The sequence below is a fragment of the Orcinus orca genome, chromosome 6, assembly GCF_937001465.1.
Source record: "Orcinus orca chromosome 6, mOrcOrc1.1, whole genome shotgun sequence".
NCBI lineage: Eukaryota > Metazoa > Chordata > Mammalia > Artiodactyla > Delphinidae > Orcinus > Orcinus orca.
The window spans coordinates 35,181,577-35,206,756 of NC_064564.1; the positions used below are offsets into that span (position 1 = coordinate 35,181,577).

Here is a 25,180-nt window from a genome sequence, read left to right on the forward strand (position 1 = left end):
TCACAGTAGTCTCTCATGATCCTTCATATTTCTGTGGTGTTGGTTGTAACTTCTTTTGCATTTCTGGTTTTATTGATCCGGGCCCTCTCCCTTCTTTCTTGATGAGTCTAGCTAAAGGTTTATCAATTTTGTTTATCTTTTCAAAGAACCAGCTTTTACTTTCATTGATCTTTTCTATTGTTTTAGTTTCTATTTCCTTTATTTCTGCTCTCATCTTCATGATTTCTTTCCTTCTACTATCTTTGGGTTTTTTCTATTCTTCTTTCTCTAGTTCCTTTAGGTATAGGGTTAGGGGCTTTTTGGCTTTTTTTTTTTCCTATAAGTTATGATAATGTTTTATTTTATTTCTTTTTTCCCAGCTTCATTGTGATATAATTCACCTATATTTTATTTTTTTCCATTCTTTTTTTTATTGAAGTATAATTGATTTACAATGTTGCGTTAATTTCTGCCATACAGCAAAGTGATTCAGTTATACATACATACACATTTTTATATTCTTTTCTATTATGGTGTATCATAGGATATTGAATATAGTTCTCTTGAACTATATTGAATATAGTGTTACACAGTAAGACCTTGTTGTTTATCCGTTCTATATATAAGAGCTTTCATCTGCTATAGGGTTAGGTTGTTTATTTGAGATTTTTCTTGTTTCCTGAGGTAAGCCTGTATTGCTATAAACTTCCCTTTTAGAACTGCTTTTGCTGCATCCCATAGGTTTTGGATAGTCATGTATTCATTCTCATTTGTCTCTGATTTCCTCTTTGATTTCTTCAGTGAGCCACTGGTTGTTTAGCAGCATATATATATAATTGCTTTAAGTTGTTGATCTGTTAATTTCAAATGCATTTTAACAACCCAACAGTTGTACTCTCCTCACCTCATGATTACTATTTTTGATATCATATTTTACATCTAATTGTTTTGTGTCTCCCTTAACTGCTTATTGTGGATATAGATTATTTTACTACTTTTGTCTTCTAACCTTCCTACTAGCTTTGTGCATGGATGATTTCCTACCTTTATGTTTGCCTTTATTGATGAGCTTTTTCATTTTGTAATTTTACTTGTTTCTAGCTGTGGCCTTTTCTTTCTCACCTAGAGAAGTTCCTTTAACATTTGTTGTAAAGCTGGTTTGGTGGTGCTGAATCCTTTTAGATTCTGCTTGTCTGTAAATCTTTTGGTCTCTCCATCAAATGTGAATGAGAGCCTTGCTGCATAGAGTATTCTTGGTTGTAGGTTTTTCCCTTTCATCACTTTAAATATATCATGCCACTCTCTTCTGGCCTGCAGAGTTTCTGCTGAAAAGTCAGCTGATATCCTCATGGGAGTCCCCTTGTATGCTATTTGTTGCTTCTCCCTTGCTACTTTTAATATTCTCTTTATTTTTAATTTTTGTCATTTTAATGACTATGTGTCTTGGTGTGTTCCCCTTTGGGTTAATCCTGTAGGGGACTCTCTGCACTTCCTGGACTTGGATGACTGTTTCCTTTCTCAGGTTAGGGAAGTCTCCAGCTATTATGTCTTCAAATATGTTCTCAGCCTCTTTCTCTCTCTCTTTTCCTTCTGATATCCCTATAATGCAAATATTAGTGCACTTGATGTTGTCCCAGAGTTCTCTTAAACTGTCTTCATTTCTGTTTTTTTCTTTTTTCTTTTGTCTGTTCAATGTCAGTGATTTCCTCTACTCTGTCTTCCATCTTGCTGATCCCTTCCTCTGTATCATTTAGTCTACTGTTGACTCCTTCTGGTATATTTTTCATTTCAGTTATTGTATTCTTCATCTCTGTTTGGTTGTTCTTTATAACTCTTTGTTAAAAACTTCTAACTTCTTGCTCTGTGCATACATTCTTCTCCCAAGTTCTTTGATCATTTTTATGATCATTACCCTGAGCTCTTTCTCAGGTAGATTGTCTATCTCCACTTCACTTAGTTCTTCTTCTGGGGTTTTATCTTGTTCCTTCATCTGGAACATGCTCCTCTGATGCCTCATTTTGCCTGAGTTGCTATCTGTATTTTTATTTATCTGGTAGGTTAATTATGTTTCCTGACCCCAAAGAAGTGGCCTTCTGTAGGAGAAGTCCTATGTGTCCCAGCAGTGCACCCCCGTCTCATCATCCAAGCTATATGTTCTAGGGGTTTCCCCTATGAGGGCTGTGTGGGTCCTTCTGTTGCAGGAGGCTGACTATGTGGGTGGTCTGGTAGTCTTGGTTGGCCCCTAATACACTTGGTTGCCAGGCCCTGCCTTGTGCGGAGTCTTCTGGCTGCTGGTTGGCTGGGCCTGGTCATGAAGCAGCTGACTGCTGAACCCCAGGGGGCCTCTGGGCTAGTGCTGGCTCACTGGTGGGCAGACTCAGGGTCCAGTAGACCCCAGGGCTGTTGTCTACCCACTGGTGGGTGAAGCCAGGTTCTGGGGTTAGTGCTGGACTACTGGCTTACAGAGCTGGGTCCTGGAGTCTGGCTACAGGGCCCAGGGATCCCACAGCTTGTGTCAGATCACTGGTGGGGAGGGGCTGGTTCCTGACACAGTTGGGTACAGTATCTGGGATATCCCAGAGCTTGTGTTTGCCTGACAATGGGCAGGAACAGGGCCCAGCTGGCCCCAGGGCAGGATCTGGCCTGCTGTAGGCAGGCTGGGTCCATAGGCTGTAGGATCATAGTTTTCTTATACCTGGTGACTGCCCCCTGGAGTGTGGAGCTGGGTCCTGGCCCTCTGGTGGGCAGGATCATGCCTAGAAGCATGTCTAGAGGTGGCTGTGGGCTCAGGAAGTCTTTAGGCAGCCCATCTGCTGAGGGGTGGGGCTTGTTCCTACCCAGTTCATTTCTTGGCCTGAGGCATCCCTACACAGGTGCTAACGAACAGTTGGGTGCAGCCAGGTCTTAGAACTGAGCTAGAGGGAGGGTTCCACAAAGGCACCTACCAGCACCAGTGTCCACATAGTAGCAGCTCCCCAGAATGGCTGTCACCAGTGTCTATGTCCCTATGGTGAGCCACAGCTGACCCCCGCCTCACTGAGAGACTCTCCAAGACCACAGGTAGGTCTGGTTCAGGTTCCTATCAAATTACTGCTTTTGTCCTGGGTCCCAGAGCATATGAGATTTTGTGTGTGTGCTTTAAGAATAAAGTCTCTGTTTCCCACTAGTCCTTTGGGACTCCCGAAATTAAGTCCCACTGGCCTTCAAAGCCAAATGCTCTGGTGGCTTGTCTTCCTGGTGCAGGACCCCCAAGCTGGGGAGTCCAACGTGGGGCTCAGAACACTCACTCCTGTGGAAGCACTATAATTATTCTCCAGTTTGTGGGTATGGGAGTTGATTATATTGTGAATCCGCCCCTCCTACCCATTTCATTGTGGGTCCTTCTTTATGTCTTTAGTTGTAGAAGATCTTTTCTGGTAGGTCCTGGTCTTGTTCACTGATGGTTGTTCTTAAAATAGTTGTGATTTTGGTGTGGTTGTGAGAGGAGGTGAGCTCAGGGTCCTTCTACTCCGCCATCTTGGTCCCCACCTCTAAACCTCTTTCAGTGGATTCTTGAGTATACTCCATATAGAGGCAATTATAAATCTTTTCTCCTTTTAACTTTCCAAGTCCATGCCTGATGACTCATTCTTAGCTGATTATTTGGCCTCCTACCTGACTGAGATGATTTTGAATCCCTGAAACTCCACCATACCTCAAGGATTTCTAGTTCTTCACAATTAGTGCCATCTCCTGATTCAGAGGAAACATATCACCTTATCCAGATTCAGAGGAACCAATAATCCCTTCTCACCAAAGCCAATTTTTTCCCCCTGCATCCCAGCTTTTGGAGTCTGAGAGAGCCAAATGAATAGCACTCTTCTTGCACATCCAAATTCTGAACATACTGGGAAATAAGATGAGGATATGGCAAAGGGAGACCAAAATATCACATTATTGATGAAGACTAAACTGGAGAATATGACTTAGTGTGGGAGCCATATATATCTCAAAGCATTATGTTGTACACCTTAAAGTAATACAATATTATGTGTTAATTATATCTCAATGAAACTGGAAAGAAAACAAACAAGCAAAAACTACGTTTGGTCCTATTGTCCATTTTAACTAGTCTACTTTACTGAATTCTCAAGCTGAAAAATTCCTTAGGGCTCACTTCTAACACTCTAGTTTTACCAATGAAGACAATGAGGTCCAGAGAGGTAAAGCAATTTTCCCAAGGTCAATTTCTGAGGCTCTTCCACTTGCTGATACTTTTCCTTGAAATTCTCATCCTCATGACCATTTCCTTCATATTGTCCAAGTCATAAATCAAATGCTAAGACTCTCTTCCATACCCCACTCTACCTTTTTTATCTTCTTTCAGTTGTGTGGACTAGAATCAATTCAGAGTATAATAGCTTTAGAGAAAAAAGGAGAATTTTTAAGCAAGCCCAGAAGACTCAAACGATCACCATCACCTTCGCATGGTTTCTAACCTAAGTTATGTATAATGTGTAACTCTATTAAAACTTGTTTCTTATTACACCTATTTCCTTTTGGCCTTGGATTCATGGATGATCTAAACATTTTTCTCTGCAAGTACATAACTCTCACTGACATCAATCAGGGTCACAGTCCCATGTTTAGGGAAGAATTGAACTGACTGTGGTTGCAAACGCATATATCTGGCCACATTGAAAGGCCTCTCTCAGCAAATAGTAACCATATTTCTAAGCAGTTCGTTGACTTCAGCACTTTTTGCTATTATTGTGCTCCAATTTTAAATGCCAGCTCATCTCACTAAAACATTTTTCCATTCTCTGTCATAAGCCATAACATAAAATTCCTCCCTTTATCAAACCCAATGATTAGTTTCCAGTGGCTAACCACTGCTACCTCTAAAATAAGTGTACTATGTGGTGTGTGTTTTAAATGCTTAAATGATTGTTTCAGCAACACCATTAAAGGCTTTGAAAGATTTAATGTACAGAAACATTTTTCTTAAGAAAGGCTGGGGGGGGGGTGCGGGGGTTAGTGGAAGAGGATTAAATACTAAACAGAGCTATGGCACAGCAAAGAAACTGCCTTGTCACCTTTAATCATCCAAACAGAAGTGAGCACATTTACAAATGTGTGAAACAGCTTCCATTCTGGAACCCTCCAAAGAAAATAATTTCTCTCCTTTCAAGCTACAAAGCCCTCTGTATCACTCTCATGGCCCTTAACTTATCCTGCCTTGTTTTATAGTTACCTTCATCTTCCAAAGGTCTATAAAGAACTTGGGACTCCTAACTCATCTCTGTGTTCATGACCATGTTAAATAGAATACCCTGTACACAGTAGGTTCTCAATAAATATCTGTGGAATTTGACATCTGAGGGCATTTGTGATTTCAATGTCTAGTTATTTACAGCACAGGGATTCTGGTCTGCATAGGTTCTAGAAGAAAGTTATTGCTTAAACACCTTCTTCCAGACAGCTCTCATTTCTTCTTCTCATCATACACCTGTACTTCTTTCTGCCACATCTCTTTTCTTGTAAGCAACTCAAGGGAAAAGGAGAGAGTTTTGCATATATGCTTATTACATAGCATTGAGCATACTGGGAACAGTTACAAAATATTTAATTCTACAGATTACTTGTTCAGAGGAAGACAGTTGTCTTCTATTGCAAGTGTGTTCATTCTTTAGGATACAGTGATTGCTCTTAATGACAGTAATTAGGTTACTGAAGTATACTGTTTCTGGGCATACTTCCTCAGATAGTCAAATGCATATTGTCATAGAAATATAGCTTATTGATGTGAAATTTGATGATTTCAGAATTAGAAGGAATCTTAGAAGTGCAAATGTATTATGTTTAGAAATGTCACACTAACATGTTATTTTGTAACTTATTTCTCTCACTCAAATAGATGCAAAATATAGCCATGAAAATGCAAATAAATCTAGCTTATTTAATTGCTATACGTTGTCCTGATATGAATTTCCACAATTTTTTTTTAAATTTACTTGGTTGCACCAGGTCTTAGTTGCAGTAGGCGGGCTCCTTAGTTGCGTGCGGTTCATGGGCTCCTTAGTTGTGGCATGTGAACTCTTAGTTGCAGCATGCATGTGGAATCTAGTTCTCTGACCAGGGATCAAACCCAGGCCCCCTGCATTGGGAATGAAGAGTCTTAACCACTGTGCCACCAGGGAAGTCCCTGAATATTCCACAATTTAGCCATACATTTCCCTACTGATAGAAATTTCAGTTCTTTCAAATTTTTCATTATTACAATATTGCAATGAACATCCTTGTACATGTCTCCTGGTACACATGTGCAAGTGTTTCCTGGGTAAAACACCTAGAATTCCATTTTGCCTAATATTAATATTGTCACACCTGCTTTCTTCTTTTTTTTTTTTTCCTGATATACTGATATATCTTCTCTATCCATTTATTTTTAACTTCTTTGGGTTGTTTTGCCTTGGGTATCTTTTTAAAGCAACATTGGGCTGTATTTTTTTTAATATATAGTCATTTAGATAACTGAAATTAATTTTATTTCCATTTATCATGATTATGTTATAAGAGCACTAGTCTCAACCAACTTATTTTGTGCTTTCTATTTACCATGAATTTCTTTGCTTCTTAGCTTTTACTTTTCTACTTTTTGTTGAATTTTTCTGAATTCTCTTTTTTCCCTCTACTGTTTCATACCTTATACAATCTATTTCTTTTCTTGACTATGCCTACTTAAAGTCAATCTCTGAAAAATACAAGGACCATAGAAAGTCTTATCATGAGTCCTTCCTCTTCCCTACTCTATACCAGCTTCCATATTATTGTTGCTAATATCTTAGCATCACATTGTTTTCAACAACCTTCATCCAACTTAGGAAAAAGTCAGTACTTATTTGTTCACAAGCTTCCTTGCTCATGATGGATTCATACATTTCACTCCTTCTTTCGGGGTTCAATTTTATTACAGTTACTACTGCTACATAACAAATTAACCCAAAATTTTATAGCTTCAAACAGCAAGATTTTATTATATTCTTTATAAATATAAAATATATTTATTATACGCCTTATATATATTACTCAGATAGGGCATTCTTCTGAATCTTATGAATTTGACTATGGCACTCGGTGGAGAATGGGCATGTCTGGGAGGTCTGATGATCAGAGTGGCTACACAAAACCTCTCTAACATGGAAATCTCAGAATAGTCAGAAAACTTATACGGTACCTGGCAGCCTCCAGAGCAAGTGTCCCAAAGAACCAGTTGAAAGCTGAATGACCTTTTCTGATCTAGCCTCAAAGGTCAAGGCTTTGTGGAAGTGGTATCACTTCCACCAGATGCTACTGGTTTCAAAAGAGAGTCATATAGCCAGTCCAGATTCAAGAAGAGGGAATTCAACTCCACCTCTGGTTAGGTAACATTGGAGAAGAGCATGTGAGATGGTAGATATTGTTATGACCCCTTTTGGAAAATACAATTTGCCACAATTTCCTTTTTACTTAAGTATATCTTTAGTAACTCTTTCAGAAGGAATCTGGGAGTAGTAAACTCTTTCAACACTTGCATGTTTGAAAATGTCTTTAATACATCCTCACTATTAAATGATCATTTAAGTGTAGACTTTTAGGCTGACAGTTATTTTCACTTAGCACTTTGAATATATATTACTCTACTATATTCTGACATCTTTTTGCTGATAAGAAGTTTGTAATCAATTTGCATTTCTTGATATTTATTGTTTTTTCTCCCTAGTAGCTTTTATATTCTTTCATTATCTTTGAGTTTCTACAGTTTCATTCAATGTGACTAAATGTGGATTTATTTTTATTTGGCTTGCTCAAGATACAGTGTGCTCCTTCAGTTGAAGGACTTGGGAATTCTTTCCATGTCTAGCCCTGAGAAGACAGCAGATTTCCTTGCCTCTCTGTTGGGACAGTGTAACGGAATTTTCTTTCTCCACTGAATGTAGGGATCTCCCCCTTATGGCTTCTGGCTTTACACAAATAATTCAGTTTTAGTTCTCCACATGTACTGAGTCCATGGCTGGGTACCCCTTCCTTGGTGGAGATCAAGTCTCCCTTACCCACCCCCGCCACACCCAGCTATTAAGGCCTATACCTATTCCTCTGTGAGAGCCTCTTAGATTAGACTCCTATTCATCATACTAACTTTACATTCCCTCTCCATTTTGGTCAACTAAGATAAGCCTTTTTTGGTTTTGAATTTGCGTGTATGTGTGTCTGTGTGTGTGTAGCCATGTGTATGTTGTTATATTTTACCCAGCATTTCTAAATACCTGATATTGGGAGGGGGATTTCCTTTTAACTCAGTTGATCATATGGACCCTGCTATACCACTTAAATAGTCCATACCCACAAGTCCTTTGGCTCAAGAAATTTTCATGAAGGACATGCTTCACTGAATAATTTTATAAAGACCATAGCTATAGATACCCATTCATCATCGCAGAAGCCTGGAGAGATGATTAAAGATTAAGAGGATAAGAATATGTGCAAAGAAAGAAGCCAAGATGCAGAGAAAGCTGGATTATATTATTCATTCATTCAACAAATACGTGGAATCATCTTCAATTTTCCCTTTGTCTAGTAACTCTCTCGCTCTCCCCACCATGTCCTCAAGGAAAGCTTTCCTGACCTCACTGATTAAGTCAAATTACCCTATTATGATATCTCACAGCACTGTGTACTTTGCAGCACAAAAAAAGTTTTAGCTTTACATCTGTTTTTATAATTATTTAATTAATATTATTCTTCCTCTAAAATGAAGGGGAGTGCCCCTTCTGGTAGTAGCGGAATAGCTTATATCAGACCAATCCTCCCATTGACAACACTTATAAACTCTAGACAACAACAAAAAAAATCTGAAGGCATATGGGAATAAGCAAAAAGCTCACAGAAACTGTAGGTAGTTGACACCTGGGAGAAGAGAATGGCACTGAGCTTCCTGTTTTACAGTTTTTCATCTAACAGTAGGCCCTACTTGGTGCTAGGCAGAGCAGCTAAAATTCAGACTGAAATCTGCAATTTCAATGGTTGAAGAATCGGAGGACAGAGTTCAGAACTGACTCAGCAGCTAGAAAGTAAAGAAGGAAAACTTCAGGAAGGACGAGAGCCTCATATTCTACATATAAACTGCCCAATTTTCTAACTGACCCCATGTTCAGGGCAAACCAAACAGTCCTCTTATGCTAAATGAACAGAACTAAACTGAGATTTTTACTGCTGCCTAATGCAGGGAAGGTAAAGTCAGAAGTTTGAGTTCAGCCAAGTTAACTGCCTGATAAAATAAAACATTTAGTACTGCTTAGAGAAACATAAGGAACCCAGAGTTTCTATAAAATATCAACACAATGTCCAAGGTAAAACCCAAAATTATTAGGCATAAAAGAAACAAGAACATAGGACCCGTATTCAAAGAAAAAGCAATCAAGGGAAACTGACTTGAGTGGACCAAAATATTAGAATTAGCAGGCAAGGACCTTAAAGCAGCTATTAGTATTATAATTAAGGACATCAATGATGTAATAAATGAACTAAAAGGAAAACTGAGCAGAGATAAACAAAACTAGACTCACCAAGAAAAAAAGACAGTAAGTTCAAATAAATAAAATCAGAAATGAAAGAGGAAAAGTTACAACTGATACCACAGAAATACAAAAGAACATAGGAGACTACTATGAACAATTATATGCCAACAAACTGGACAACATAGAAAAAAATAAATTCCTAGAAACATACAGTCTTCCAACACTGAATCATAAAGAAATAAAAAATCTTGAATAGATCAATTACTAGTAAGGCAACTGAATCAGTATCAAAAACCTCCCAACAAACGGAAGTCCAGGACCAGATGGTTTCAGTGGTGAATTCTACCAAACACTCAAAGAAGATTTAATCATATCCTTCTCAAACTGTTCCAAAAAACTGAAGAGAAGGGAACACTTCCAATTCATTTTTTGAGGCCATCATTACCCTCATACCAAAACCAGACAAGGACACCACAAAAAGAAAAGAAAACAAAAGAAAAGAAGAGAAAATTACAGGCCAATATCCCCAATGAACAAAGATGCAAAAATCCTCAACAAAGTATTAGTAACCTAATTACAGCAATACATTAAAAAGATCCTGCACTATGATCAAGTGGGATTTATTCCAGTGATCCAAGGATGGTTCAACACAGCAAATCATCATAGGGATACATTACATTAACAAAATTAAAGATAAAAATCATATGCGCATCTCAATAGATGCAGAAAAAGCATCTGACAAAATTGAACATCCATTTAGGATAAAAACTCTCAACAAAATGAGAATAGAGGGAACATACCTCAACATAATAAAGGCCATTTAGGACAAACCCACACCTAACAACATACTTAACAATGAAAAGCTAAAAGCTGTTTTTCTAAGATCAGGAACAATACAAGGATGCCTACTCTTGCAACTTTTATTCAACTTAGTATTGGAAGTCCTAGCCATGGCAATTAAGCAAGAAAATAATAAAAGGCATCCAAATAAGAAAGGAAGAAGTAAAACCATCACTATTTGCAGATGATATACTCTATGTAGAGAAAACTCAAAGGACTCCAGCAAAAAACTCTTAGAAGTACAAATGAATTTGATAAAGTTGCAGGATACAAAATTAATATACAGAAATCTGTGGCATTTCTATACAGCAGTAACAAAATATCAGAAAGAGAAGTTAAGAACACAATCCCATTTACAACTGCATCAAAAAGAAAAAAATATCTTGGAATAAATTTAACCAAGAAGATGAAAAACCTAAACACTGGAAACTATAAGACACTGATTAAAGAAATTGAAGACATAAACAAATGGAAAGATATTCCACGCTCATGGACTGCAATAATTAATACTGTTAAAATGCCCATACCACCCAAAGCAATCTAAAAATTCAATGCAATCCCTATCAAAATTACACTTTTCACAGAACTAGAACAAATAATTCTAAAATTTGTATGGAACCACAAAAGACCCTTAATAGCCAAAGCAATCTTGAGGAAAAAAAAAACAAAGCTGGATGTATCATGCTCCCTATTTCAAACTATACTACAAAGCTATAGTAATCAAAATAGTATAATACAGGCATAAAAAGAGACACATAGATCAATGGAACAGAATAGAGAGCCCAGAAATAAACCCACACGTATACTAATTTATAACAAAGGAGCCAAGAATATACAACATACATACAATACAAAAGTATTGAAAATACTTTTCAATAAATGGTACTGGGAAAACTGGACAGCCACATGCAAAAGAATGAAACTGGACCACTACCTTATACCACACACAAAAATTAACTTGAAGCAGATTATAGACTTGAATGTAAACTGAGAAACCATAGAACTCCTAAAAGAAACACAGGTGGTAAGCTCCTTCACATCACTCTTCTATATGTGTGTGTGTGTATGTGTGTGTGTGTGTGCGTGTGCGTGTGTGCGTGCACACACGTGTGTGTGTGTGTGTGTGTATTTGGATCTGACTCCAAAGGCAATGGCAACAAAAGCAAAAATAAACAAATGGGACTATACCAAACTAAAAAGCTCTGCACAGCAAAGGAAACCATCAGCAAAACAAAAAGGCAACCTACTGAATGGAAGAAGTTATTTGCAAATCATATATCCAATAAATGGCTAATATCCAAAATATATAAAGAACTCATCTAACTCAATAACAACAAAAAAGGTGATTAAAAACTGGACAGAGCATCTAAATAGACATTTTTCCAAAGAAGACATACAGATGGCCAACAGGCACATGGAAAGATGTTCAACATCAATCATCAGGGAAATCCAAATCAAAACCACAATGAGATATCATCTTACACCTGTCAGAATGACTATTATCAAAAAGACAGGAAATAACAAGTGTTGGAGAGGTTGTGGAGAGGTGGGATCCCTCCTACACTGTTGGGGGGAATGTAAATTAGTACAGCCACTATGGAAAACAGTATGCAAGTTCTTCAAAAACTTAAAAATAGAACTACCATATGATCCAGGTACTCCATTTCTGGGTATAACAAAGAAAACAAAAACACTAATTTGAAGAGATATACACACCCACTACGTTCACTGCAACATTACATACATTAGCCAAGATACGGAAACAACCTAAGCGCCCACCGATGGATAAATGGATAGAGAAGATGTGAGTTATATATACATAATGTAATACTACTCAGCCATAAAAAAGAAGGAAATCTTGTCATTTTCAACAATATGGATGGACCTTGAGGGTATTATGCTAAGTGAAACAAGTCAGTCAGAGAAAGACCAATACTGTATGATGTCACTTATTTGTGGAATCTAAAAACCAAACCAAATGAACAAACAAAACTACACTAAACTAACAGATACAAAGAACAGATTGGTAGTTTATCAGTGGGGAAGGGGTTTGGGGGTGGATGAAAAGGGGATTAACTGTATGGTGAGAGATGGTAACCAGAATTTTTGTGATGATCACTTTGTAGTGTATACAAATATCAAATTATTATAGTGTATACCTGAAACTAATATACAGTTGACCCTTGAACAAAGCAGGGTTCGGGGTGCCAACCCCCTGTGCAGTTGAAAATCTGTGTATAACTTATAATCAGCACTTCATATACATGGTTCTGCATCAGCACATAACAACCATGGATCATGTAGTACTGTAGTTCGTATTTATTGAAAAAAATCTGCATGTAAGTGGACCTGCAGTTCAAACCCATGTTGTTTAAGGGTCAACTGTAATATTACATACCAATTTTACCTCAATAAAATATTTAAAAAATAATGAAGAGTGAGAACAAGCAGCACCCAGATCGTGGTTTCTAAATACCTTTTCCAATAACAGGAACCAGGCCTCCTTGGAGAAAGGGCTGACTCTAGTACTGGGACAGGGAAAACATAAGATGAGCCTGGAGCATCATATAGGCCCCAAAGTAAGGAAGTTTAAAAAAAAAAAAAAAAAAAGGAAGGGGCATCTAAAAAGGACATAGGAACCAACTGAAAGAGCTTCCAATGGCCAAAGCTGGAACAATCTGAGTAAGATCATAAACAGTGATAGTACTGGATTAGAACCCAAAGAATAAAATAAATACCTATGACAACTCTACTTTAATATAAACAAATGATTGATAAATGGGCAGAGGGGAGGTAGGGTAGGATACATCTTCCTTACAGAAGAATTCCAAATATTAGATGTAGGTACTACCTCTTCCAAGAAGTAGAGTTTAATTTCCCTCCTCTTGAGTATAAGCTGCATTTAGTGACTTGCTTCCAAAGAATAGAGAATGGAAAAGGAAAAATACTAAGTTTACAGTAGAGGAACCTGCAGACATAAACTTGACCACATTATCAAAGTTATTAAGTCATATCATTATTGCCTGATTTGATTTGATAAGAAGGGCACTTTACCTCTGTAGTATTCTTCCCAAAACCAATAACCTAAGCATAAGAAAACACCAGACAAACTTGACATTAAGGGGCATTCTAAAAAATACTTGACCAGTACTCTTCAAAAATGTCAAGGCATGGGGACTTCCCTGGCGATCCAGTGGTTAGGATGCCATACTTCCACTGCAGGGGGCGCAGGTTCCATCCCTTGTCCGGGAACTAAGATCACACACACCACGCGGCGTGGCCAAAAATAAAAATAAAAAACATTAAAATTCAAGGCATGAAAAGCAAGTAAAATCTAAGAAACTGTTACAGATTGGAGGAGACTTGGGGATATGAAAATGGAATGTAATGCGGTATCCTACATTGGATCCTAAAACAGGAAAGAAAGAAAAAAGGACATTCGTGGAAAACTGTAGTTCATATCATTGTACCGATGTTACTTTTATCATTTAACAAAGACATCATGATTATATGTATATTATGTATACCATTAGGGGAAGCTGGATGATGTATGTGAGAGTTCTATACTATCTTCACAACTTTTTTAGTAAATCTAAAAGTGTTCTGAAAGAAACCATTTATTTTTAAAAGAATAGTTAAAATTTTACAAATTTGGTGAGATATGTAAATCTAAAGATTCAAGAATCTGAACAAACCCAAACAAGACAAATGCAAAGGAAACCACACCTAAGCATATCATAGTCAAACTGCTGAGAATCAAAAACTTTAAAACTTGAAAGCAGCCAGAACAAAATATTACATTGGGGGACAGTAACACAAATGATAGCTGGCCTCTCATCAGATTGTCACTTGACTTATCAGAAACAATGGAGGCCCAGAAGACAATGGAATTATATTTTAAGTGCTCAGTGAACTGGGAGCAAAGTACATTTGCCTCAACTATATTAGTCCTAAAATCTTATAATTTGTTAGGAAGTCCTTATTTTTATACCTAGCAAAATGGCAGCCCATTTCTGGTTAAAATTATCCAAAATTCTGAATGAGTTGAGATTGAATTAATTTCTACTTTATTCAAAATTGGTATCTCCTCTCATTTATCTGTCTTTTTTAAAATTCTATTTCAAAACAAATATATTCTAATATACTAACCCTCCCTCCAAAATATCTAGCTCTTTCCTTCTTCAAGTATAAATTCTTACGAATATTGGACAAACGGACATAGCATGGAACAGGTTTTCTACTCAAAGGTTTGAGCAGCTATTAAACTCTCAAGTCCCTCAGAACTTTTCTTTCAGATCCTCATTTTCATATAGCCTCAATTTAACAGAAATCATTTGCTCTTAAACAGTTAATAAACTTTTAAAGTTGAAGTAATTTTTAAACAGCAGAAACAAGCCAATCAAAAGATCACCATTATCTCTGGTACAATTTTAATCTTTGAGTTTGGGACATGCTGACATGCTTTCAGTCACTGTATTTGGTTTCTGGCATTTTAACTTTAAGTTTTTCCCCTTTGTTCATTCCTTTTAATTTTTCTTTTACTTCAAGTAAAAATACAGTGTTAAAACAACATTAAGCTATATGTTTTAACTGAATAAGTACCAGGATAGTCGGAGTTTAAATTCCCTTGGGAACCATAACTCTAACAACCTTCCCCCTCCCCCATATAAATACATGCTACAATAGGGTCTTTCATCGCAAAACTCATACCCGCGAGGCAACGTCATTTATCACTGAGTAAATAATGCAAGATAACATAATGAAAAGGGGATTTTGCTTTATTCCCTTAAATATAAATAAAAATATATAGCACTTTGCAGGATTACCACATGTGGTAGGATAGTAACTTAAATACCAACCTTTAAGCCAAACTATAAATAAGATAAACTATGCTCTCTGGTCTCAAGTTTTAAATAGTATCTCTTTTCTTTAAACTTACTGCTTTCATGAAGCATATAAGAGTGACTGCATATAATTTGTGATCATTGGGATCATGTAATGAAAGATCCTATTGTGATATGTATATGCAAAAAACAAAAAACAACTAGAGTTAAGGTTGTTGCAGGAATTACAAAAAGTGCTTGTGATGAAGATAATGCAGTGAAGCCAAGTCAGAATCAGAGCCAAAGACCTTTTCCTGGATAAAGAAAGCAAATCACTGTCAGCTGTGGCTTGATTTATATATTATAACAAACCAGTCAAGGGGTGAGGGAGAAAGAGGTCGAAAATGTGAACACTGAAAACAAAAACTGATTCTACTCGCATCAGTATCAGTACACTGAATTATGCTTCAACATGATGTGGTATGATGGAATTCAGAGTCCCTCACGGCAGCTTGTGTTTATTCTGGCTGTTCTGATCACATGTTAGCATCCAGATGCCATTCCTCTTTGGTGCCTAATGTGTTTATGCTCACATTATCATCAGGCATTGCAAAGATCATATTAGAAGTGATTTCACTCCATTTTCAAAGAGGAAGGAATTTATCCCTTTGATTGCTACTTGCTCACAAAATACACCTTGTTTCAGTTTTCTAAAAAAGTGCCACTTAAACTAAATTATAGCAGAGTGATCGGAAAAGGACTCCTGGGAGAACTCATTACAGTTATACAGAAAAGGAGATTTTGCTCTTCTACGCCTTTTTCAAGAAGTCATACTTGCCCATGGAGGCCGGCCAGTGAAGGCACTGGAAAGGTTACTTACCTTCTTAACTTCGATATCTGATTCCTCCTTAGGAGATGTGTCTTCATCAACACTGACTTATTTGTTTTGGGAACTACCAACAATTAAAGATTTAAAATGAAATACCTAAATTAGAAAATAACCTTTCTGTGTCAAAACTATTAAAGACATATCAATAGAACACAACAAAGAATGAACCAATCAGAACATTGTCTGTTGTAGCTACACCTCTCCTATCAAGTTTGACCATGTCCTCCTATAATCCTTTATCCTTCCCTCTTCCCTTGGCCTTTGTCATCTTGCTCAAGGAACAGGACTTTATATATCCAGACAACTTTCCACTATCCAGGGGCAAATAACCTGATTTGTCAGGTTTTTTTTTTTAAAGTGCACTTATGAAAAACTTAAAACTAGTGAAAGGTAGTGAAAACATCTATAAGAGAGTATCTACTTAGAAGAATTTATTATTTATTCAGTGCTTACTATGTAGCCGCCACTCTCCTACTCTCTTGAAATCCTTTTTATTCTTACTATCCCCTTTTACAGATGAGGAAATTATCCCCAGACAGGCTAAGTGCCCAAGATTACCAACACGTGAACTCATGCAGCTGGACTCCAGAGTGTTCTTAATCACTATATACATGGCCTCTAGGGCATGGCAATCCTACAGAGTAACCAGGCCATGCCACCTCGTATCAATGTCATTTGGAAACCAAAAAAAAAAGGCCCATCACAGACAACAGCCAAGGTGAGGGGACTCCTGAGGGCTGAGTTCAGGACGGTGAAGGGAGAATAATTAGGTCAGGGAAGGGAGAAGTGGGTACAAACAATAGACACTGCATCTCTGCCCAGCTCTTGCCCCACTCTAACACTTAAAAGAAGAGACAGTTCAATGAAAATGAGAGATCAGTAACATCGTTCTCTGACAGGTAGGAATTTTGAGGCGCTTTTCAAACTTTATAATGTTTAGTGCACCTAACTTCACACATTTATTCTTTTCTTACTTTTGAAGAATAATGACTGTGTTTCTAAATATTAGCTATAAATAATTTTATCCTATATCCATTTTATACCATATTTTTATTCTTCTTTTAATCATGACTGGGGATTAAGTAACCCCACTCCATACCTCCTTCCATTACATTATTATTCAATACTCCTATTTACTGAGCATTGACTAGAGTAAGAAGTTGAATTTCCTAAGCTGAACCCATAATCACAATTTCAAGCCATTTCATGGATACTCTCACAAGGGCTTCTGAGTCCCTGCTTACTTAACTGTGACCACATCCACCGCATTAATGCTTGACCCCAGTAAAGTGCCCCCTTGTATTTTCCCATCTGAGTCAGCTGAGATTTGCAAGTTCCCATGTTTGCCCCCTGACCACACTCGGTTTGCCACCTCCCAGTAGTTATCTGGGTTCTGCACCATTCCTCTTCAATCCACCCTCATCTCCACCCCCAGGTTCACTGCCATGGCTTCTGCTTTCCACTCCTGCTCCTGGCCACAGACCACTGCCACCTCCTTCCTTCTTCCCACATCTACTTTCCCACCTCTCAGCTGACAGGAGCCTTTAAAGTTGCTCAGGCTTTCATGCTGGAAAGAAACAAGGATAACATAAATGTGTCTTCCCTTCTTTGGCCCAATAACTACCATTCTAGTCTTTGCTTTCATTTTGCTATCAAAGTTTTTCAACTGGTAATTTATACCTCTTCCATTGTATGATCACACATTTCTTATAACTGTTGAAATCTGGCAACTGACCAAACCACTTCACTGAAAGTTTACTTTTAAACATTCACAATGACTTACTTCTTACCACATCTAGCTTGACCTCAGTCCTCATTTTTCTTGACTCTCTGTGGCATCTGACACTACTACCTTCCGATGATTCCTAAGACATTGTACTACCTATCTTTCCTCTTACATCTCTGACTCCAGAACACTGGGTGTTCCCCAAGGCTCAGTCCTGGGCCCTCTTCCATTCTGGAGTCTTCCTTTTGCTCACATATCAGATACTCAACTAATCATTCTATGGAAAGGACTCAACACCTTATCAACAGCTCTGATCGTTAAGTCCCTGTCACCTATCTCCAGAGCAATGCTGCTCAAACTATCTGTGGTAAGGGGCTAGTCATTTTTTCCCGTTACAGTTCAATACTTTTGTAAAATATAATAAAAACAAATCACAAAAAAAGAAAAAAGCCATACAAAATACAAGCCCCTATTTTAAAATTATTAGATTTAATATAAACACAATCAGAACAAACAACAGCATAGGAAAAAAAGACGAAAATTACTATAACAGTTTCTAAATTATTACTCTTTATTTCTGCACTTCTCTTCTTGCAGACCAACTAGTTTGTGGGTAGACACTGGCCATGGACTACATTTCAAGGAGCACAGCTCTAGAGGCCTGTAGGGCATCCAGCTACCATCCTGCCACTCCCTTAACAGACAACAACTTCCATATTTCCGTCTGTTATGGCAGCATCACCTTCCACTGGGCCCAAAAGTTTTGCCTCATCCTGACTCCTCTTTCCTTTGTAACTCTATCCAATCAATTACCAACCTTTAAATTTTCTTCCTTCAAATTGTCTTCCATCCAACTCTTCTCCACATTGACTGCAACAACCCTAATTCAGAAGCTAAGATCTCCTACTTGAACTATCATACAACAACCTTCTAAACGAGTCTCCTTGTATGGTGAGCAGTCATTAGTGCTATTTACGAATATTTCCAGTTTCACCTCCCTGGCCCCTCCTCTCAAACACAGAAAACTACAGTTTCTGGAACCCTTGTAGTTGGTTACTGCCATGTGACTAGTTGTACCCAATGAGTTGTAAATGGAAGTGTGAGTGTCATTTCCAGGCCTCGTATTTAATTGCTGGTGCCTGACCCTCTAGAGCGTTCTTTTCCCTCTCTTAAGGCAAACAAAATATGAGATATTGGCTATTCTATCAGTCTGGGTCTCTGAAGGACTATGATAAAGGAGAGCCTCCAACTGAGCTGTGATGGACATGCAGCATGAGCAAGAGACATATCTCTATTTTTTTTAAACCACAAAGATTTTAAAGATGCTTGTTTCTATTGCTATCTCACAGCTTGTACACTCTGACCCAAGCCTCTCCTCTCTCCAAAACCACACCACCAAGACGAAGGTCCCTGAAGCACTAATTTATCATCATGTCCCCACTTTTAAAAAATAAAATAAAACAAAATGGCATGCCTCAAATGAATTTCTGTGGTTTAAAGAAAAAAAAAACAAAAAACGCAAACTCCTTAGTATCAAAGCTCTCACCAACCTATTTTTTCAAACATCCTACCAGATCAACCTCTTTTACCTGAATCTGCCAGACTCACCACCCCATACCATCCCCTGCCCAAACAAAGGAACAATTCCTCTCTCTCCTCCTTAAAGGAAAGGTCAGTTCTATCCATTCCACTAAACTTCCTCCACAGTCCTAAAATCAGCCAACACTTCATGAATACTTACTAAGTGCTAGGCTTTGTTCTAAAGTTAGTACTTTCAATGTACTAACTCACTTAGTCTCATAATGACTCTATGAGGTAGGTATCATTAAACTAATTTTACAGATGAGGAGACTGAAACACAAGGATTAAACAACTTGCTGAAGGTTATACGACTAATAAATTATGAAGCCGGATGAACCCAGCAGTCTGACTCCAAAGACTGTCCTTTTAATCACTGCCCTGTATTGTTTCTAGGACACTCTGATCTCCCTTTCACTGAACTTCCATTACACTGTGTGGATCTTCCTAGCACATAAAGTTGTGCCTTGCACGACTAGTCACAATTTCATGTGTGCAGCCTTTACCTATCAATACTAAGCTAGACTGTAAACTCTGGGGATATACCTTACCACTCTTTGTATCATTCAATAAGAAAATGTCCCCAAAGGAATCACTCTGCGATAAGTATGCTTCTACTGACAAGGATAGATATTAGTCACGTTTTTTTTTATTTTCTGTATTTTATAACACTTGAGATCTTGAGGCCTTGCTGATCCTGGAGAGACAACCCCTTCCAGGGCTAGCTAATATGCAAACCAGCCAATCCACAGTCCATACCCCCAGCCACCTCCTTTATCTAACTCACACATCAAGCCAATATTTCCCCTACCCTAAATCACCCAAGGCAAGATACCAGACAACTAGGGACCACCCTTGTAGCCCAGAGCCTCTGAAATTATTCAAACTAGCCAATCCTAAGTCTGCTGACTCTGTCCTGCCTTGCCTTTTCCCCAGAAACCACAATAAAGGCTCATGTCCATGCTTCCCCCTTACTCCTCCTGCCTCCTATCAACCCCGGTGCCTCCAGTGTGACCCTGCATAGCCAGCTCCCTTCTCCTGGGAACTGTAAATAATAAACTCTTCTTTCAAAGGCATTTGTCTCCATGTCTGTCATCCTATCATACCTGATTAAAACAAAACCCCGGGTATATTTTAAAACAGATCATCACATCTGGAGGTCCTTGGAAATGCAAACTGCACACTTGAGACCAGGCAGCATTCTATCTCCATTGGTGCTGGAAGGAAGGATTTTCAGTGGGCATAGAGGAGACAGAGGAGTGGTACATGGAACAGAATTGGTTTGGTGGTCTTCCTGCTTAGCATAAAGAAGACAGAAGCCCATCTTGTCTTCCAATTCCAATTTTAGCAGTTACTATCTCAGCACTGAATTGGTAATTGTAATTGTAGAATCTCCAAATCTTTAAACAACCCTACATATGTTAGTTGTTTTCTATTTTTTCCATAAGGATTAGCAAGAAAATCCCTAAGAGTCTGAAGACAACCATAGGGGCAACAAGGAAAGGCAAAAGCTAAGGAAAGTGTGGCTTATCTGTAGACAGTCTTAGGAAAAACAAAATCCAAGGAGAGGAGTGGGTGCAGGCAGTTCTGAGAAGAGAGAACACCAGCTTGAGCCTCTGCAACCTGCCACCAGGAAAAGAGTATAAAGATCCCAACCTGGATTTGAGAAGCAGTCTTAGTAATGAAACCCAAGGGGTTTCCTAACACACTCTCTCCTAGACAAAGCTAAGCAGTGTCCATAAATGCTTAATAGACACTTGTTGAATGGATACCTCAATCATATAAAATTGAATAGTTTTAAGATACTCACGGAGACGTAGATATAGTCCACTTTGTCCCCCCCGCCCCGGTATAAAACCTTTTTTCTTGCCCTTTTCTATATCTCCCCTGAGACAAAGGTACTTCTTTTCTCCTACAGGATAAAATGGTGCAATTTTTCACAGTGCTCTGAGGTTCCAGTGTTCCTATGGAATATCTGCACATTCAGCCATTGCTCCTCTGAAAAAATGCCAGAGGACTCCCACTCCACAAACACTCCACGTTTCAGAGGTTCAGGAAACAAGGTGGGGAACAGATCTGGACTATGGCAGGCCAGGAGAATACTATTCACCCAAAAACTTCCCTAGAACATATTGGTCCCAAGCTAGCAACATGAATCTAGAATGCCTTAGAGAAATCAGGTAGACCAGAGTCTTTAGCCTATGGGGAGTCAGTCAATTCAGAACTCCTCCGGACTACTCAGAAATCTTTGAGAAGGCACCTGACCTTTGCATAGCAATATTAACGACAATTAGCAACTCCATCTAACAACTGCTTGCTATAAGGCTAGGCGTATTAAGTACATCATTGCATCTATTTACCTCTATCTACCCAGTGAGGTAGGTTTTTCATCCTTTCTACAGATGAGTAATTTGAGGCTCAGATAGGTGAAGATACTTCCTTAAATTCAGTTATTAGATGGCAGAGTTGCAATTTAGATTCATATGGTCTGATTTCAGATCGTAGACTCTTAAAACTACACTTTGCCTGAAGCACAGACCAAGTCTAGATCAAAAATGGCCATTTAAAGCACAGGAAGTGCATTAGATCCTAAATCCATGAGTTGAAAGAGAATGGCGACATTGAAACAGGTAAAAAACTACTCCCGTATTCCCATACAAACATGGCTATCCACCATCACCAGTCTTCCCACCATTCACAAACACCATATTCTACTGCTTACTGGCAAGGCAATTTATACTATGTCACAGGTCCTGCAATTTATATTATGCTACAGGCCCTGCCTTTTAAGGAGTAATAAAATCTTACACATACACACCAAGTGAAAGGTATATTTTAATCCTGACCTAATAAAAGTTAACTATATAAAATTGCATAATACCAAACAACACTTTACATGTTGATATCCTATTTGTTAAAGCTAAAATCATGTATTAATGATGATGCAATAATATAACATTCTATATATCCCTGAATAGGCAACACTCTTACCATGAGACACTGGACTAGACATTCTAGGGGTTGGAAGATGACGGAAAGGTAAATAAGGATGGGATATTAGAACACAAACTCATGTTTTAGGTCTACTTCTAGGCTTCCAGGGATACCAGCCTTGTTGATATATGCTTCTTTCCCTCAAATTTCTTCCCACCATTCTCCAGAAGAAAAGACTCCTATAGACAAGCTCTGAATGGCTTCATCTCTTCAAAAATGGAATATCAGTTCTTTCACCTGATTTTCACATGACAGTTTCTAAAACCCTCATAAAAATCCCAGGTCACTTGAGGTCACTCACTGTCCTCAATGCAGTACAACAGTTGAAATAAGGTTTGACCATAGCAGATTCAAAAGGAAGGGGTATTATTTCACCAAGTGCTTTGCATACCACAGGGCCAAGATAAGTAACTATTGAACACTTTTGTGGATATAATTCAACTAATATAGCCTTTAAAAATAAAAAGAACTGGCTTAATATCTAATATTTAATGATGAAAGCATTATCAAACTACCCAGGAATTTTTGTTATGCTATGATAAAAATTAACAAAACTTTTAAAACTCTATTAGGAGAAGTAATAGAATTTATTATGTCCATAAATATTCATATACTGGAAACAGGATCTAGATTAATAGAGCTGGGTTACAGGGTTCAGTAGGGTAAAAATAAAGAAATTGGAAAAGAAAATATAGAGAAAAATATCAGCTTTTTAAGTAAGATTTCCTCTTCTAGAAATGTTGAAAACCACTGGGTTTTTTTGTTTGTTTTTACTTTTTGAAGCCACACCACATGGCATGCAGGATCTTAGTTCCCCAACCAGGGATTGAACCTGTGCCCCCTGCAGTAGAAGCACAGAGTCTTAACCACTGGACCACCAGGGAAGTCCCTGAAAACCACTGTTTTTAATAGAAGCTATTTTTGATATTTTGGCCTTAAAGAAATAATCTGAAAGTAGTTTATTAGTAACAAATGTTCTACCATGGAGAAAAAGTTACTGCTCTAGCTCGTAGGAGAATATATTTTATTAGCATAAAGAGATTACAGATGCAGACTCCTCGAATCTATGATCACAAAGGACTAGAAATCCAGTTCCCACTCACAGCATGAATCCCCTCTAGAACACACCTGCAGAGTCATCCAATGACTATTTCAAAAGCCCCAGGTATTTTTAATATTGTTTAAAAACAGCAGAACAATCCAAATGCCCATCAAGTGATGAATGGAAAAACAAAATGTGGTATATCCATACAATGGAATATTACTCAGCCATAGAAAGGAACGACATACTGATATATACTAAACATGGATGAAGCTTGAAAAAATTATGCTAAGTGAAAGAAAGACACAAAAGGCCAAATATTATATGATTCTATTTATATGAAATGTCCAAAACAGGCATATCCGCAGAGACAGACAGTATATTAGTGGTTGCCGGGGGCTGGGGAAAGGCAAAATGGGGACTGACTACTAATGGATAAAAGGATTCCTTGTGGAGTGATGAAGATCTCCTAAAATTAAACTGTGGTGATGGCTACGCAACTGTGTGAATATACTAAAAAGCACTGAACTGTATACACTTTTAAAGGGTGAATTTTATGGTATCTGAGTTACATCTAAATAAAGCTGTTCTTTTAAAAATTGGGGAAAAAAGAAAAGCAAACCATTTAAACAAAGTTTTACAGTGATTTTTCTCACAAGTGTCCTATGGAAGATAGAAAATCTTACATAATTTAGAACAAAAGACTCAATAGAAACATATAAATGATATTAGCAAGGATTATTAGGGATATTAGGGTTGACATATATACATTACCATGTGTAAAATAGATAGCTAGAGGGAACCTGCTGTATAGCACAGGGAGCTCAGCTCAGTGCTCTGTGATGACCTAGATGGGAGGGATGGGGTGGGCAGTGGGAGGGAGGTCCCAGAGGGAGTGGATATATGTATACATCTAGCTGAGTCACTTCACTGTACAGCAGAAACTAACACAACATTGTAAAGCTACTATACTCCAATAAAAAAAATAAGCTTAGTACTTTAAAGGGACTATTTTAAAAAGATACATATTGATTTCAACAGGAACTTACAGTTAAAGAATTATGCTAAGTACACGTCTCCTTCCAACATGGCACAGCATTTCAATCTTAGAACTTATTTTGATATTATTTTGAAGACTATTTCAAAAAGTGTTAGCCTTGAGTATTTGTTTAAAACAGTATTTCCCAAGCTTTAGTCAGGTATGTACCGTCTTCAGTATTTTTGCCATCCTCACACCATCTGTATTACTATTTTTTAAATATTTTCCTTCAATCCACTTCACCATGGACTCACCTTTTGTAATAACCATGAAATCGTGGGTTTGAAGTGCTAATACACACTTTTCCCCCATATATTAAAATTCAAAATATGCTTATCCATGTACCACTTTAAATCATCTTGTATACAGAAAACACTGGTTAAAAAAACCAGCTTTGCCTGGTAACATATCTATACTTTAAAAAGTGACAGGGAAATTAGAATGGTCAGAAAAACACTGTTAGGACTTTTCTATAAAGTAAGGCACATGTTCAACGGAAGCAACAGGGCTTACACTTGGCCAAGAGAAAGTCTTTGAGAACAGTACTGGCGTGGATGGTAGAGGAAAATGGCGGGCAGTAGGCCTCCATGAGGGAAGCAGCTGAAAGAACAGGGATGTTAGGTCTTCTCTACAAGTTCTTGGATACAGTATGATACAGTCCGGGTGCTACTGACATGTTCAGCTTGTCAAACAGAGCTGAATTTGGCAGAAGGAAGGCTGTCTGATGATCAGAT

At 37.9% G+C, this 25,180-nt stretch overlaps 1 protein-coding gene and 1 non-coding gene across 23 annotated transcripts in view; both read right to left on the reverse strand.

The window, feature by feature from the left end:
* The window catches only part of AOPEP (aminopeptidase O (putative)), a 539,402-nt gene that overhangs the window by 489,189 nt on the left and 25,033 nt on the right, over positions 1–25,180 (reverse strand). The gene's annotated exons all lie outside the window — the stretch shown is intronic.
* On the reverse strand, positions 23,177–23,249 carry TRNAR-UCU (transfer RNA arginine (anticodon UCU)). Its single transcript has one exon. It is a non-coding gene; the product is annotated as a tRNA-Arg (tRNA).